Below are 15,690 nucleotides of genomic sequence, written 5' to 3' on the forward strand. Positions count from 1 at the left end.
CTCTCTGTCTCTTCCTCTCTATCCCCCCTCCCTCTTGATTTCTGGCTGTCTCTATCAAATAAATAAAGATGATAAAATAATTGAAAAAAAAAAAAAAGAATAGGAAAGCTATCAGGGGAGGGAATGAGATACAGAGATCTGGTGGTGGGAACTGTGTGGAGTTGTACCCCTCTTATCCCATGGTTTAGTCAATGTTTCCTTTTTATAAATAAAAAATGTTTTTAAAAAAAGAAGTTAGAAAGAACAAAGTAAAAATGCCTCTATTTACACAGGACATGAGTTTGTATATTTAAAAACATAATAATCCCACATATTTAAAAAAAAAAAATCTCTGGTGGAAAAGTTTTGAAAAAATTCAGTAAAGTTGCAGGATACAAAATCAACACACAGGGGCCAGTGGTAACGCACCATGTTAAGCACACGAAGTACGAAGAACATTGTAAAGATGTTGCTTAACCAGGTACACAAGGACCCGGTTCAGGTCCCCAGCCCCCACCTGCAGGGGGAAAGCTTTGTGATTAGAGAAGCAGTGCTGCAAGTGTCTCTGTCTTTCTTCCTCTCTATCTCCCTCTTCCCACTGGATTTCTGACTCTCTTTATCCAATAAATTAAAAAAATAATTTTTAAAATTAAAAAATAGATACAACTGAAAAAAAAGGATCTAAAGTTGTTGGTATGCTTCTAAAAATCCTTTCTGTTTCATTAGTTTAATCCCCCCTGCTTAACACTATTCTATTTACATAACCACTTCATTCTATTTACATAACCGCTGTGAACAAGCACCACCCTTCCCTCCAGGGCATTGGTGGTTCAGTGGTAGAATTCTCACCTGCTCCGCCCCCTCTCCTTGTCATACCCTGATTTTCACCAGTCACTTTTCTCTCCACCCTCTCTGCGTCGCATCCTGTTCCCACCCTACTGGGCTAGTATATTTATAAGGACAAGATTGTTTGTAGTTTTAGTTTAGCTTAGCTTGGTATAGATTGCGCTGCGTCCTGCATGAATAAAGAGATACTGCGTACAGCTCAGCCATGAGTCCCGGGTCGTCTGTTACCCGCCCGTGAAGCCAGCCCGGTGAAAACAACATAAAGTAGTCAGATTTCTACAACATGAAGCCAAACAGTTATTGCCAAGAGTAGGAAGTGGAGGAAAAGATATGTTGTTATTTCATGGGCATATAGCACTTTAGCACTTTACTTCTACAAGATGAAAAGTTTCTGGAGGACTTCACAACAGCATGCCAATTAAACATAGTTAAGATGATAATTAATAATATTAATTTATATAACTAAGGTGTGGTATATTTTTACCACAATATAAAGTGTTCTCACTTAAAAAAAAAAAAGCGATGAAGCAAGTCTGCAGGTGTCTTTCTCTCCCCCTCTGTCTTCCCCTCCTCTCTCCATTTCTCTCTGTCCTATCCAACAATGATGACATCAATAACAACAACAATAATAACTACAACAATAAAACAACAAGGGCAACAAAAAGGAAAAATAAATAAATTGAGTTAAAAAAAAAAAAAGATGGGCTGGGGAGACAGCATAATGGTTATGCAAAAGATTTTCAAGTCTGAGGCTCCAAAGTCCCAGGTTCAGTCCCCAGCTCCGGAATAAGCCAGAGCTGAGCAGTGCTCTGGTAGCTCTCTCTGTGTATCTTTCTCTCTGTATCCCTCTTTCACTAAAAATAAATAAATATTTTTTTAAAAGAATAAAAAAACAATATATTAGTTAACAAGACAGACAGAGCAAGAACAAAAGTATCACTCTGGTACATGCAATGCCAGGGACTGAACTCAAGACTTCATGCTTATAAGTCCAACACCTTATCCACAGTACCACCTCCTGGGCTTCAAGTGTTCTCTCTCTTTCCTGGGGAGAAAATAGAAACACCCTTGTAACTTATAACTTCACAATGTGCAAACTGATTATAAATGTTCTTTTATTCCTCAGACCCCTCAAGCAGTGTGTACTCAGAGATGTGGTCCAGGATTCAAGAAGTTCTAAAGAGTTGTTTCATCTGTTGTTTTGAATGTGTGATTTGCCCAAAGGACGAGATTTCAAATCAATCAGGTATGAATATTTGTTTTTAACATCTTGTATTCCATTCCCTCCATTATTCCTTGTTTTTTTGTTTGTTTTGCCACCAGTTATCTTTGGAGTTCAGTGCCAGCACTATGAATTCACTGCTCCTGATAACTATTTCTATTTTTTTCTTTCTTTTTTCTTTTTTTAAAAATATCTTATTATTTATTTATTCTCTTTTGTTGCCCTTGTTTTATTATTGTAGTTATTGTTGTTATTGATGTCATTGTTGTTGGATAGGACAGAGAGAAATGGAGAGAGGAGGGGAAGACAGGAGGAGAGAAAGACACCTGCAGACCAGACCTGCTTCACCGCCTGTGAAGCGACAGGTGGGGAGTTGGGGGCTTGAACTGGGATTCTTACGCTGGTCCTTGTGCTTTGCAGCCACCTGCGCTTAACCGCTGCACTACTGCCTGACTCCCTTTTTTTCTTTTTATTTTATTTGATAGGACAGAGAGTAGTTGAGATGGAGAGAGAGAGACCTGCTTCACCACTCATGAAGCATCCCTCCTGAAGGTGGGGGCTGGGCTGGAACCCTGATCCTTATGCATGGTAATATGTGCATTAACCGGCTGAGCCACCACCAGGCCCCTAAAAATATTTATTTTGTATAATAAGAGATACAGAAAGACAGGACTGGAGAGACAGCTTAATGGTTATGCAAAAGACTCTCATGCCTGAGGCTCTGAGGTCCCAGATTCATCCCCAGCAGTGCTTTGGTCTCTCTCTCTGCTTCTCTGCCTCTCTGTCATTAAGATAAAATATTTTAAAAGGGGGCCTGACCGTAACGCACAGGGTTAAGCGCACGTGGTGCAGAGCGCAAGGACCAGTGTTAAGGATCCCGGTTCGAGCGCCCGGCTCCCCACCTGTAAGGGGTTCACTTTACAGGCAGTGAAGCAGGTCTGCAGGTGTGTCTATCTTTCTCTCCCCCTCTCTGTCTTCCCCTCCTCTCTCCATTTCTCTCTGTCCTATCCAACGACGACAACATCAATAGCAACAACAATAATAACCAAGTAAAAAAATATTTAAAAAAGAGAGAAAGATAGAAAGATCAGAGCGCAGATCAGCTCTGGCTTATAGCGATACAAGTAATTGACCCCACTTTCAGACCTAAGTTTGATATTGGTCTATATGAATTTCCCATACCTTGACCAATAATTGATACATTGAAAGTCCAGAAAGTCTTTTCTGGCCATAATAACTTTTTTGCTTTATTATTTTTTAAAATTTCTATATATTTGATAGGATGGAGAGAAATTGAGTGGGAAAGATAGAGATAGCAAGGGACGGAGAGGGAGAACGAGCGGGAGAGGGAGAGGGACCTGCAAAATGCTTCACCGCTCATGAAACTTGCCCCCTGCAGGTAGAGAGCGGGGATTTGAAGCCAGGTCCTTGCACCGGTGTAACAGCATGCTCAACCAAGTGCGCCACCACCCAGCACCATTTTCAGACAGAATAGTTAAGAAAAGTTGTGAACAACGTTCTTGAAAATGTGTTTCTCACATTTTTGACGGTTATGCAGAGCTTCTTCCTCTATGTCCATCTGAATGTGGATAAGAAAAAAATGATCTTGGGAGTCAGGCGGTAGGGCAGCGGGTTAAGCGCACGTGGTGCAAAGCATAACCAGAGTAAGGAACCCGGTTCTCCCCCCTCCTCGCCCCCCCCCCTCCCGCCTGCAGGGGAGTCGCTTCACAGGCGGTGAAGCAGGTCTGCAGGTGTCTATCTTTCTCTCCCCCTCTGTCTTCGCCTCCTCTCTCCATTTCTCTCTGTCCTTTCCGATGACGATGACAATAATAACTATAACAATAAAAAACAACAAGGGCAACAAAAAGGGAATAAATAAAAAAAGACTTTTTTAAAAAAAAAGAAAAAATTGGTCTGGGGGCCCCGGCAGTAGCGCAGTAGTTTAAGTGCTCGTGGCGAGAAGCGCAAGGACCCTGCGTAAGGATCCAGTTCGAGCCCCCACCCTCCACCCCACTCCTCACCTGTATGGGTGGTCACTTTCCAAGTGGTGAAGCAGATCTGCAGGTGTATCTTTCTCTCCCTCCCCACCCTGTCTCCCCCTCCTCTCTTAATTTCTTTCTGTCCTATCCAACAATGACAATGACAGCAACAACAACAATGGCAACAAAAGGAAAAAAATGGCCTCCAAGAGCAGTGGATTCCTAGTGCAGGCACCCAGCAGCAATAACCCTGGGGCAAAAAAAAAAAAAAAAAAAAAGGAAAGAAGGAAGGAAGGAAGGAAGGAAGGAAGGAAGGAAGGAAGGAAAGAGGAAGGAAGGATTATGCCCAGAAGTTCGGGTCCCAATCCACGCAAGGAAGTCCAGAGTCACATGCAAGTACATGAGCCTTTATTAGCAAGCTTAAGCTTGGGTCACGGAGCGTCTGCGCACAGGGGAGAGTCTTGCGACCTGAACATTTTTCATCTCAACTTTTTATAGTTACCATAGGGTGGGTACAGGTGGGGATGTTTACATGGAACAGGAACAGTTGGTTTCGGGTCAACAGCTGTTCTCATTTCTCAATACCCAGGGACTTTCCTGCTCGTCTTTTCCAGTAACTCAGGGTGGTGTTGCTAGGTCTTCTCTCTGACCTCCTCAGGAAGGAAGAAAGAAAGGGAGAAAGAAAGTATTAATCTGGTGGTCTAGGAGGTGGCACAGTGGATAAAGCCTTGGACTTTCAAGCATGAGGTCCTGAATTCAGTCCCCGGCAGCACATGTACCAGAGTGATGTCTGGTTCTTTCTCTCTCTCCTCCTACCTTTCTAATAAATAAATAAAATCTTTTTAAAAAAAGAAAGAAGGAAAGTAAAAGACTCTGGGGTGGGGGGGGGGGGGAAGAGTACAGGTCCAAAAAGGATGACAGAGGACCTAGTGGGGGTTGTATTGTTATGTGGGAAACTGAGAAATGTTATGCATGTACAAACTATTGTATTTACTGTCAAATGTAAAACATTAATCCCCCAGTAAAGAAATTTTTTAAAAGAAAGAAAGAAAGGAGCCGGGTGGTGGTGCAGCAGGTAAAGCCACATGGCGTGAAGTGCAGGGGCTGGCATAAGGATCCTGGTTCGAGTCCCCGGCTCCTCCACCTGCAGGGAAGTCACTTTACAAGCAGTGAAGCAGGTCTGCAGGTGTCTATCTCTCCTTCTGTCTTCCCCTCCTCTCCATTTCTCTCTGCCCTATCCAACAACAATGACAACAATAACAGCAACAATAATAACAACAACAATGATGATAAACAAGAGTAACAAAAGTGGAAACAAAATTAAATTAAATTTTAAAAAAGAAAATATTGATCTCCAATTTTCCAGTGCAATTATCATAAAGCACAGTGTCCCAGGCTTACCATACAGAAGACACTGGGGAGGACACAAAAGAAGCTGGAGATCCTCCATCATTGGTGAGTCACTGAGTCGTGATTAATAGCAAAATGGCCTCACATTTCTATCAAGAACAGAACTTTTTTTATTATTGTTATTTTAATTATCTTTATTTATTTATTGGATATAAACAGCCAGAAATCAAGAGGGAAGTCAGATATAGAAAGGAAGAGAGACAGAGAGACAACCTGTAGCACTACTTCACCACTTGGCAAAACTTTCTCTCTGCAGGTAGGGACCAGGAGCTCAAACCTGGATCCTTGACATTGTAACATGAATGCTCTCAACCAGGTATACCACCACCAGGCCCCAGGAACAGAACAGCTTAATTTATTATGTCCAAATATTATTACATTTCAAAAATATATATATTATTACATTTCAGTGCATGGTTATGCACAGTGGCAAAAAAAAAAAAAAGTAATTGTAAGTCTTTGAAAAGGAAAGCACTTTGTTTTTGGTTTTTCCCCAGATGCACAACGGTGTATCCAGTGTTCAAACCAAGAGTACCCAACCCAAGAGAGAACTCACTGCCTCCCCAAGTCTGAGACCTTCCTGGCCTTCAAGGATGCTTTGGGTTTGGCTCTAGCCTGCACAGCTTTGTGTTTCTCTGGCCTCCCAGCTCTGGTTTTGTGGGTCTTTGTAAAGCACAGGAGCACTCCCATAGTCAAGGCCAATAATAGGACCCTCAGCTACATCCTACTTATCTCCCTCCTCCTCTGCTTCCTCTGTTCCTTACTCTTCATCGGTCGTCCCAGCACAGCCACCTGCATCCTCCAGCAAGTCACATTTGGAATTGTGTTCACTGTGGCTGTTTCCACTGTCTTGGCTAAGACCATCACGGTGATCCTGGCATTCCAGGCCACAAACCAGGGAGGACGATGAGGTGGTTGCTGGTGTCAGGAGCTTCTAACTCCATCATTCCCATTTGCACTCTTGTCCAAGTGATGACTTGTGCAACATGGCTGGGCATCTCTCCCCCCTTCATTGATATAGACACACGCTCTGAGCCCCGACACTTTGCCATCACGCGCAACAAAGGCTCCATCACAGCTTTCTATTGTGTCCTGAGCTATCTTGGCTCCTTTCTTCCAGTTTATCACAGTGCCCAGGGGAAGGTTATGGTGGCTGTAGACCTTCTCCATTTTGGCTTCTAGTGCTGGGCTTCTAGGTTGAATCTTTGTCCCCAAGTGCTTTGCTATTCTTATAAGGCCTGATAAGAACACTTGAAAAGCTTAAGAATTAAAGTAGATGGCAGAGGAAGAACCTAACTCATAGGTTTTACTGTATGAGCCTTATCACATTTTTTAATATTCTTAAGAATCAGTGCAGGGGTGGGCAAACGCTAGAAGAAGTAGTGCAGGGGTAGATAGCATAATTGTTATACAAAGAAACTCTCATGCCTGAGGCTCTGAAGTCCCAGGTTCAGTCCCCTGCACTGCCATAAACCAGAGCTGATCAGTGCTCTGGAAAAAAAAAAAATCAACCTAACTGCAACTATTATGTGTCTGTACCAACAAGATCTACTTCCCTTTTAAAAATGAGGTTTTTCTGTTATGAAGAGTCCTCAAACAAATAAAAATGGAATTACCTTATGATCCAACAATACTACTCTTAGGCATTTATCCAAAAATCATGCAAACAACTAATTTGAAGGGAGATATGCACCCCTATAGTCATAGCTGCATTATTCACAATAGTCAAAGAGTGGGAGCAGCCTAAATGCCCATCAGCAGATGACTGGCTAAAGAAGTTATGGGATAGGGCTTGGGGGGGGGTGGTGGTGGAGATAGCATAATGGTTATGCAAAGAGACTCTCATGCCTGGGGCTCCAAAGTCCTAGGTTCAATCCCCCATATGCCAGAGCTTAGTAGTGCTCTAGTTGGTCTCTCTCTCTCTCTCTCTCTATCTCTATCTCAAAAATAAAATAAAAATTAAAAAATAAAATTAAAAAAAAACTTTTTAGGGAGTCTGGCGTTAGCACAGCAGGTTAAGCACAGGTGGCGCAAAGCGCAAGGACCGGCCTAAGGATCCCCTTTCGAGCCCCCTGGCCCCTACCTGCAGGGGAGTCGCTTCACAGGTGGTGAAGCAGGTCTGCAGGTGTCTATCTTTCTCTCCCCCTCTCTGTCTTCTCCTCCTCTCTTTATTTCTTTCTGTCCTGTCCAACAACAACATCAATAATAACTACAACAATAAAACAACAACAAGGGCAACAAAAGGGAATAAATAAATATAAAAAAATTAACTATGGGATATATATTCCATGGAAACCTACTCTGCAAACCAAAAAAATTATATTTGCATCAAAGTAGAAGACTCTGGGGTGGGAAGAGGGTTCAGGTCCTGGAACATGATGGCAGAGGAAGATCTAGTGGGGGTTGAATTGTTATGTGGAAAACTGAGAAATGTTATGCATGTGTAAACTATTGTATTTTTATTTTATTTACTTATTTTTGGATAGAGAGAGAGAAATTGAAAGAGGAGAAGGAGATAGATAGAGAGAGACAGACAGACAGAGACACCTGAAGTTCTGCAGGTGGAGACCAGGAGCTTGAACCTGTGTCTTTGCACATGGTAATGTGTGCACTTAACCAAGTGTGCCACCACCCGGCCCCTAAACTATTGTATTTTACTGTCAACTGTAAACCATTAATCCCCAATAAAGAAATTTTAAACAAAAGATAATATTGTGTCCTTTGGGACAGAATGGATGGAACTGGAGGTGATTATGCTTGGTGAAATAAGAGATGAAAGACAACTCCCAGAGGGCTTCACTATGTGGACTCTAGAGAACTGATACACATGAACTTGCACAAAACAAAAACAGAAGCAAACAAACTGTTTCTAAAACTTGTGAGAACTGTAGTGCTCATCTGTGGGAGGTGGGAGGATGGGGACACAGAATTTTGGTGGTGGCTGTGGTGTGAAACTATTCCTTACAGTTTTGTAGTCTACTCTTAACCACAAATGTAAAAACAGTGAAAGAAAGAAAATGAGTTGTGAAATTAAGTTTAGCGAACACTGAGTTTTATAAACACAATTTTTCATACACAGAGATCTGATTGATAATTACCACATAAATCATTGATTTTGAATGTCTGTGTTTTCTTTTTCAGCTGAGATATACTATAAGCAGAAATTGAAAGAGGAGGGGGAGATTGAGAGAGAAAGAGAGAAAGAGAGAGACCTGCAAGCCTGCTTCACCACTTATGAAATATCCCCCCTACGGATAGGGACAGGGTTTTGAACACAAGTCCTTGCACATTGTAATGCTTAACTAGGTACACCACCACCCAGTTGCAGAACCTTGTGTTTTAAGAGGACTTTGTAGTCTTCCCAGCATTTCTTCCTGCTGTAATATCTATGGGCAGACGGCCGAAGGGAGCAAATTTGTTGCAAGACATACTTGGTCAGAATAGAGGAAGCTTATCTACAGCACTATAATTAAAGGGGAGCCTTGACTTCATCATCTTTTTTCCCAACTTCCATAGTGTGGAGGCAGACTCCCAGGGCCAGTGCCAGGCAGCCTGAACTGGGACAGAGCTCCAGGTGGCCGTGGAGGCTCTGGGTACATCTAGTGCCCACTCAGATGCATGCCCTCTGATCCACCTTGCCACTGGAATCTTGATAAGGATCACAGTGAATCTACGGATAGCTTTGTACTATTAACATTTTAAAGATTTTAATTCCTCCCACCTATGACCACAGAATATAGTCACATTTACTTGTGCCCTTGATTTTTTTTTCCCTGCCACCAGTTATTGCTGGGGCTCAGTGCTGGCACTAAAGAGAGAGAAATTGAGAAGGAAGGGGGAGATAGCAAAGGGGAGAGAGAGACACTAGCAGACCTCCTTCACCATTCGTGAAGTGTGCCCCCTGCAGGTAGGAGAGCAAGGTCTCAAACCCAGGTGTTGTAAATTTAACTTAAAGGGAAGTTTTGATGCTGTGTTGTAACTTTAACTTAAAAAGGGGCTTAAAGTGCACATGGTGCAAAGCGCAAGGACTGACTTAAGGATCCGGTTCGAGCCCTGGCTCCCCACCTGCAGGGGAATCGCTTCACAGGCAGTGAAGCAGGTCTGCAGGTGTCTATCTTTCTCTCCCCCTTTGTCTTCTCCTGTCTCCATTTCTCTCTGTCCTATCCAACAATGATAACAACAACAACAATAACTACAACAATAAATAAGTATTTTTAAAATATTTATTTATTTATTCCCTTTTGTTGCCCTTGTTGTTGATGCGCTACCGCCCAACTCCCAATAAGTATTTTTTTTTTAAAAGGGAGGGCTTAGGGCTTTAAGGCTGTGGCACCCTTTAAAGATTCACAGTGAGAAAAGGTTTAAACAATAGAGGTTTTATTTGGGTGAACTGAATAAAAGACAAGCATTTATCTAGGTGCTGCAAGTAAGTGGCTTCATTTAAGGTAAAGAAAAGGCGAGGTTTATAAGGGCAGTACAAAAGTACTGGACATATATTTTATTTATTTTTTTATTTATTTCTTTATTGGGGAATTAATGTTTTACATTCAACAGTAAATACAATAGTTTATACATGCATAACATTCCCCAGTTTCCCATTTAACAATACAACCCCCACTATGTCATTTATCATCCTTCATGGACCTGTATTCTCCCCACCCACCCACCACAGAGTCTTTTACTTGGGTGCAATATGCCAATTCCATTTCAGGTTCTACTTGTGTTTTCTTTTCTCATCTTGTTTTTCAACTTCGGCCTGAGAGTGAGATCATCCCATATTCATCCTTCTGTTTCTGACTTATTTCACTCAACATGATTTTTTCAAGGTCCATCCAAGATCGGCTGAAAACGGTGAAGTCACCATTTTTTACAGCTGAGTGGTATTCCATTGTGTATATAGACCACAACTTGCTCAGCCACTCATCTGTTGTTGGACACCTGGGTTGCTTCCAGGTTTTGGCTATTACAAATTGTGCTGCCAAGAACATATGTGTACACAGATCTTTTTGGATGGATGTGTTGGGTTCCTTAGGATATATCCCCAGGAGGGGAATTGCAGGGTCATAGGGTAGGTCCATTTCTAGCCTTCTGAGAGTTCTCCAGACTGTTCTCCACAGAGGTTGGGCCAATTGACATTCCCACCAGCAGTGCAGGAGGGTTCCTTAGACCCACACCCTCTCCAGCATTTGCTGCTGTTACCTCTTCTGATGTATGACATTCTCACAGGAGTCAAGTGATATCTCATTGTTGTCTTGATTTGCATTTCTCTGACAATCAGAGACTTGGAGCATTTTTTCATGTGTTTCTCAGCCTTTTGGATCTCTTCTGTGGTGGATCTCTTCTGTCCAAGTCCTCCCCCCATTTTTGGATGGGGTTATTTGTTGTCCTGTTGTTGGGTCTGGCAAGCTCTTTATATATGTTGGTTATTAAACTCTTATCTGATGTATGACATGTAAAGATCTTCTCCCACTCTGTGAGGGGTCTCTTGGTTTGGGTAGTGGATTCTTTTGCTGTACAGAAGCTTTTTAATTTGATGTAGTCCCATAGGTTTATACTTGCCTTAGTCTTCTTTGTAATTGGATTCGTTTCACTGAAGATGTCTTTAAAATTTATGCGGAAAGAATTCTGTCAATATTTTCCTCTAAGTATTTGATAGTTTGTGGTCTAACATCCAAGTCCTTGATCCACTTGGAATTTACTTTTGTATTTGGTGAAATACAGTGGTTCAGTTTCATTCTTCTGCATGTTTCAACCCATTGTTTCCAACACCATTTGTTGAAGAGACTCTGCTTTCCCCATTGAATAGTCTGGGCCCCTTTGTCAAAGATTAGATGTCCATAGGTGTGGGGCCTCATTTCTGGGCTCTCAATTCTATTCCACTGGTCAGTGTGTCTATTCATGTTCCAGTACCAAGCAGTTTTGATGACAATGGCCCTATAATACAGTTTGAGATCTGGGAGTGTGATGCCTCCAGTTCTGTTCTTTTTTCTCAAGATTGTTTTGGCAATTCTAGGTCTTTTCTGGTTCCAGATAAACATTTGTAGCATTTTTTCTATTCTCCTAAAAAATGTGCTTGGGATCTTGATGGGGATAGCATTAAATTTGTAGATGGCTCTGGGTAATATATTCATTTTGATGATGTTAATTCTTCCAACCCATGAACATGGAATATCTTTTCACTTCTTTGTGTCTTTTTCAATTTCTTTGAGTAGTGACTCATAATTTTCAGTATACAAGTCTTTCACTTCTTTGGTTAGGTTTACTCCTAGGTATTTTATTGTTTTTGTTGCTATAGTAAAAGGAATTGATTTCTGGATTTCAATTTCTTCTAACTTAGTGTTTGCATAGAGGAATGCCACTGACTTTTGAATGTTAATTTTATAGCCTGACACATTACTGTATTGCCTGATGATTTCCAAAAGCTTCTTGCTGGATTCCTTAGGTTTTTCTGTGTATACTATCATGTCATCTGCAAATAAGGAGAGTTTGACTTCTTCTCTTCCAATATGTATCCCTTTAATTCCTTGCTCCTGCCTGATTGCTATGGCAAGAACTTCCAACACTATGTTGAATAGTAATGGTGATAGTGGGCAGCCCTGTCTAGTACCTAATCTGAGGAGAAATGCTTCCAGTTTTTCACCATTGAGTATGATGTTGGCTGTAGGTTTGCTATATAGAGACTCCACTATCTTCCGGAATTTTCCATCTATTCCCATTTTTTTTTTAATTTTTTATTTAAGAAAGGATTAGTGAACAAAGGCATAAGATAGGAGGGGTACAACTCCACACAATTCCCACCACCCAATCCCCATAACCCACCCTCTCCCATGATAGCCTTCCCATTCTCTAGCCCTCTGGGAGCATGGACCCAGGGTCGTTGAGGGTTGCAGAAGGTAGAGGGTCTGGCTTCTGTAATTGCTTCCCCGCTGAACATGGGCGTTGACTGGTCGGTCCATACTCCCAGTCTGCCTCTCTCTTTCCCTAGTAAGGTGTGTCTCTGGGGAATCTGAGCTCCAGGACACATTGGTGGGGTCTTCAATCCAGGGAAGCCTAGCCAGCATCCTGGTGGCATCTGGAACCTGGTGATTGAAAAGAGAGTTAACATACAAAGCCAAACAATTTGTTGAGCAATCATGGATCCCAAGTTTGGAATAGTGGAGAGGAAGTGTTAGGGAGGTACTCACTGCAAACTCTAGTGTAATCCTGCTTTCAGGTATATATTTTGCAGTAGTTTATGGATACGTGTGAACATAAGCTCTCTCTCACAGAAACTGTTGTATGTCTAGGTTATGGGACTTTGTTAGAAAGTGAACTACCTGAGATGAAATTAGAGTGTACTATAAAAGGAAAGGTCTCACCCAAGTAATGAAGCTGAAGGGTTGTCATTCCACACGTGAAGTCTCTGGATACATTCTGAGGTGAAGCATGTTGAGATGGCAATCGTTGCTTTGGTTAGGTTGTGATCGGCGGATGCAATATTATTTGGTATGGATTGGGAGATGCATACGGGAAAGTGAGCCCTATCCAAGGGTGCCAGGACTGGGGGAAGTAGGGGCTCTATAGTGAAGATGTGAGGTTCCTGCTGTCTTAGGATTCAAAAAGACAATCAATAGTTAATATTATCATCACATTATTTGTTAATTGGGTTAACTTTGAAAAGTCCCTTTGTTATGGTTTGCTGTACAGTACCCAGTATCTTGTATATAGCTGTGCTATTGGAAGCTTCTAATCTACTTGGTCTAGGCTTTTGAGAGAGTCCGCATATCAAATACGTAGCCTATCTATTAAAAAGATTCAGTTTGTCTTTTGAGAACCTTTGAGACATACAATTGATTTCCCCCTCTCATATTAATTAACTACTGATTTATATGTCTACATTTTGCTAGGAGTGTACATAAACACCATTCCCATCACCAAAGGACCGTGACCCATCCCTCCCGCCCACTCCCACCCCCCACTGGCCCAGGAAGCTACATGTCTACCCCTCACCACTGGGTTTTTACTTTGGTGCCCTCTATTCCCATTTTTTGTAGTGTTTTGATCATAAAGGGATGCTGTATTTTGTCAAAGGCTTTCTCTGCATCTATTGATATGACCATGTGGTTTTTGGTCTTGCTTTTGTTGATGTGGTGGATCACATTGATTGATTTATGTATATTAAACCAACCTTGCATGCCTGGGATAAAACCCACTTGGTCATGATGAACAATCTTTTTGATATACTGCTGCATCTGGTTGGCTAGAATTTTGTTCAATATTTTCGCATCTATGTTCATCAGAGATATTGGTCTGTAGTTTTCTTTTTTGGTTGTGTCCCTGTCTGCTTTTGGTATCAGGGTGATGTTGGCTTCATAGAAGCTGGCAGGGAGTATTCCAGTGTCTTCAATCTTCTGGAAGACTTTTAAAAGTAGAGGTATTAGTTCTTCTTTGAAGGTTTTATAGAACTCATTTGTAAAACCATCTGGTCCAGGACTTTTATTTTTGGGTAGATTTTTGATAACTGTTTCAATTTCATTAGCTGTGATGGGCCTGTTCATGTTATCTACTTCCTTTTTACTTAGTTTTGGAAGTTGGTAGGTATCCAGGAAATCGTCCATTTCTTCCAGGTTCTCTAGCTTGGTGGCATATAGTTGTTCATAGAAGCCTCGCATGATATGTTGAATTTCTGCGGTGTCTGTTGTGATATCTCCTCTTTCATTTACTATCCGATTTGGGTCTTCTCCCTTTTTTGTTTTGTGAGTCTGGCTAAAGGTTTGTCGATTTTGTTTACTCTTTCAAAGAACCAACATTTACTTTCGTTGATCTTTTGTATGGTTTTCCTATTCTCAATGTTATTTATTTCTGCCCTAACTTTAGTGATTTCTGTCCTTCTGGTTGCTTTAGGGTTCCTTTGTTGTTCTTCTTCTAGGTCTTTAAGATGTGCAATCAGGCTGTTTATTTGTGCTTTTTCTTGTTTCCTAATGTGTGCTTGCATAGCTATGAACTTCCCTTTCAGTACTGCCTTAGCTGTGTCCCAAATATTTTGATAGCTTGTATCTTCATTTTCATTGAACTCTCGAAACATTTTGATTTCTTCCTTGATTTCCTCTTTGACCCAGAAGTTGTTAAGAAGTGTACTGTTGAGCTTCCACATTTTGGGACTATTACTAATCTTTTGTTGATTGTTAAGTGTTAGTTTAATTCCACTGTGGTCTGAGAAGATGTTTGGGATGATTTCAATGCTCTTGAATTGGCTGATGCTGTCTTTGTGGCCTAATATATGGTCTATCCTTGAGAATGACCCATGTGGATTTGAGTAAAATGTGTATTCCAGTTTCTTGGGATGAATGACTGTGAAAATGTCCAATAGTTCTAGTTTGTCTATCTTTTCATTTAGCTCCCTTATGTCTTTATTGATTTTCTGCCTGGATGATCTGTCAAGTTGAGAGAGTGGGGTGTTGAAGTCCCCTACTATGATTGTGTTACTGTTAATATATTGCTGTAGCTCTTCCAGTAGAAGTTTGATGTATTTAGATGGCTTCTCATTGGGTGCATAGATGTTAATAATTGTTAAGTCCTCTGAATTGATTGATCCTCTGATCATTAAGTAGTGTCCATTCCTATTTTTTTTAATCTTATCTATTTTAAAGTCGATCATGTCAGATATGAGAATAGCTGCTCCTGCCCTTTTGTGTGGGCCATTGGCTTGTATGATAGTTTTCCATCCTTTCACTTTAAGTCTGTGTTTGTCTTGTTGAGTTAGGTGGGTTTCCTGTAGACAGCATATTGTTGGGTTGTGTTTTCTGATCCATCTTCCTACTCTGTGTCTTTTAATAGGTGAATTCAGGCCATTGACATTTATTGATATCAAAGATTGAAGATATTTTAATGCCATTCTTGTAGAGTTTTAGAGTGTTTTGATATATGTCCTATTTGTGGTGATCTGGTTGTTTATAGGAGACCTTTCAGAACTTCTTTCAGGGCAGGCTTGGTGATGGTTGCTTCCTTCAACTGTTGCTTGTCTGAGAAGGTTTTGATGCCTCCATCTAGTCTGAATGACAGTCTAGCAGGATATTGTATTCTTGGCTGAAAGCCTTTCTCATTGAGCACGCGATAGATATCTTGCCATTCTCTTCTGGCCTGTAGTGTTTGTATGGAGAAGTCTGCTGCTAATCTTGTGGGTTTTCCTTTTTAGGTGACTCTTTGTTTTTCTCTTGCAGCCTTCAGGATCCTTTCTTTATCCTTGTTCCTTTCCATTCTAAGTATGATATGTCT

The 15,690-nt window shown here is 41.3% G+C and overlaps 1 pseudogene; it reads left to right on the forward strand.

Annotated features, from left to right (window-relative positions):
• Positions 1–409: 409 nt before the first annotated feature.
• LOC103119767 (vomeronasal type-2 receptor 116-like) lies at positions 410–6,691 on the forward strand (annotated as a pseudogene).
• Positions 6,692–15,690: the final 8,999 nt, after the last annotated feature.

Source organism: Erinaceus europaeus, chromosome 15, assembly GCF_950295315.1.
Source record: "Erinaceus europaeus chromosome 15, mEriEur2.1, whole genome shotgun sequence".
Taxonomy (NCBI): Eukaryota; Metazoa; Chordata; class Mammalia; order Eulipotyphla; family Erinaceidae; genus Erinaceus; species Erinaceus europaeus.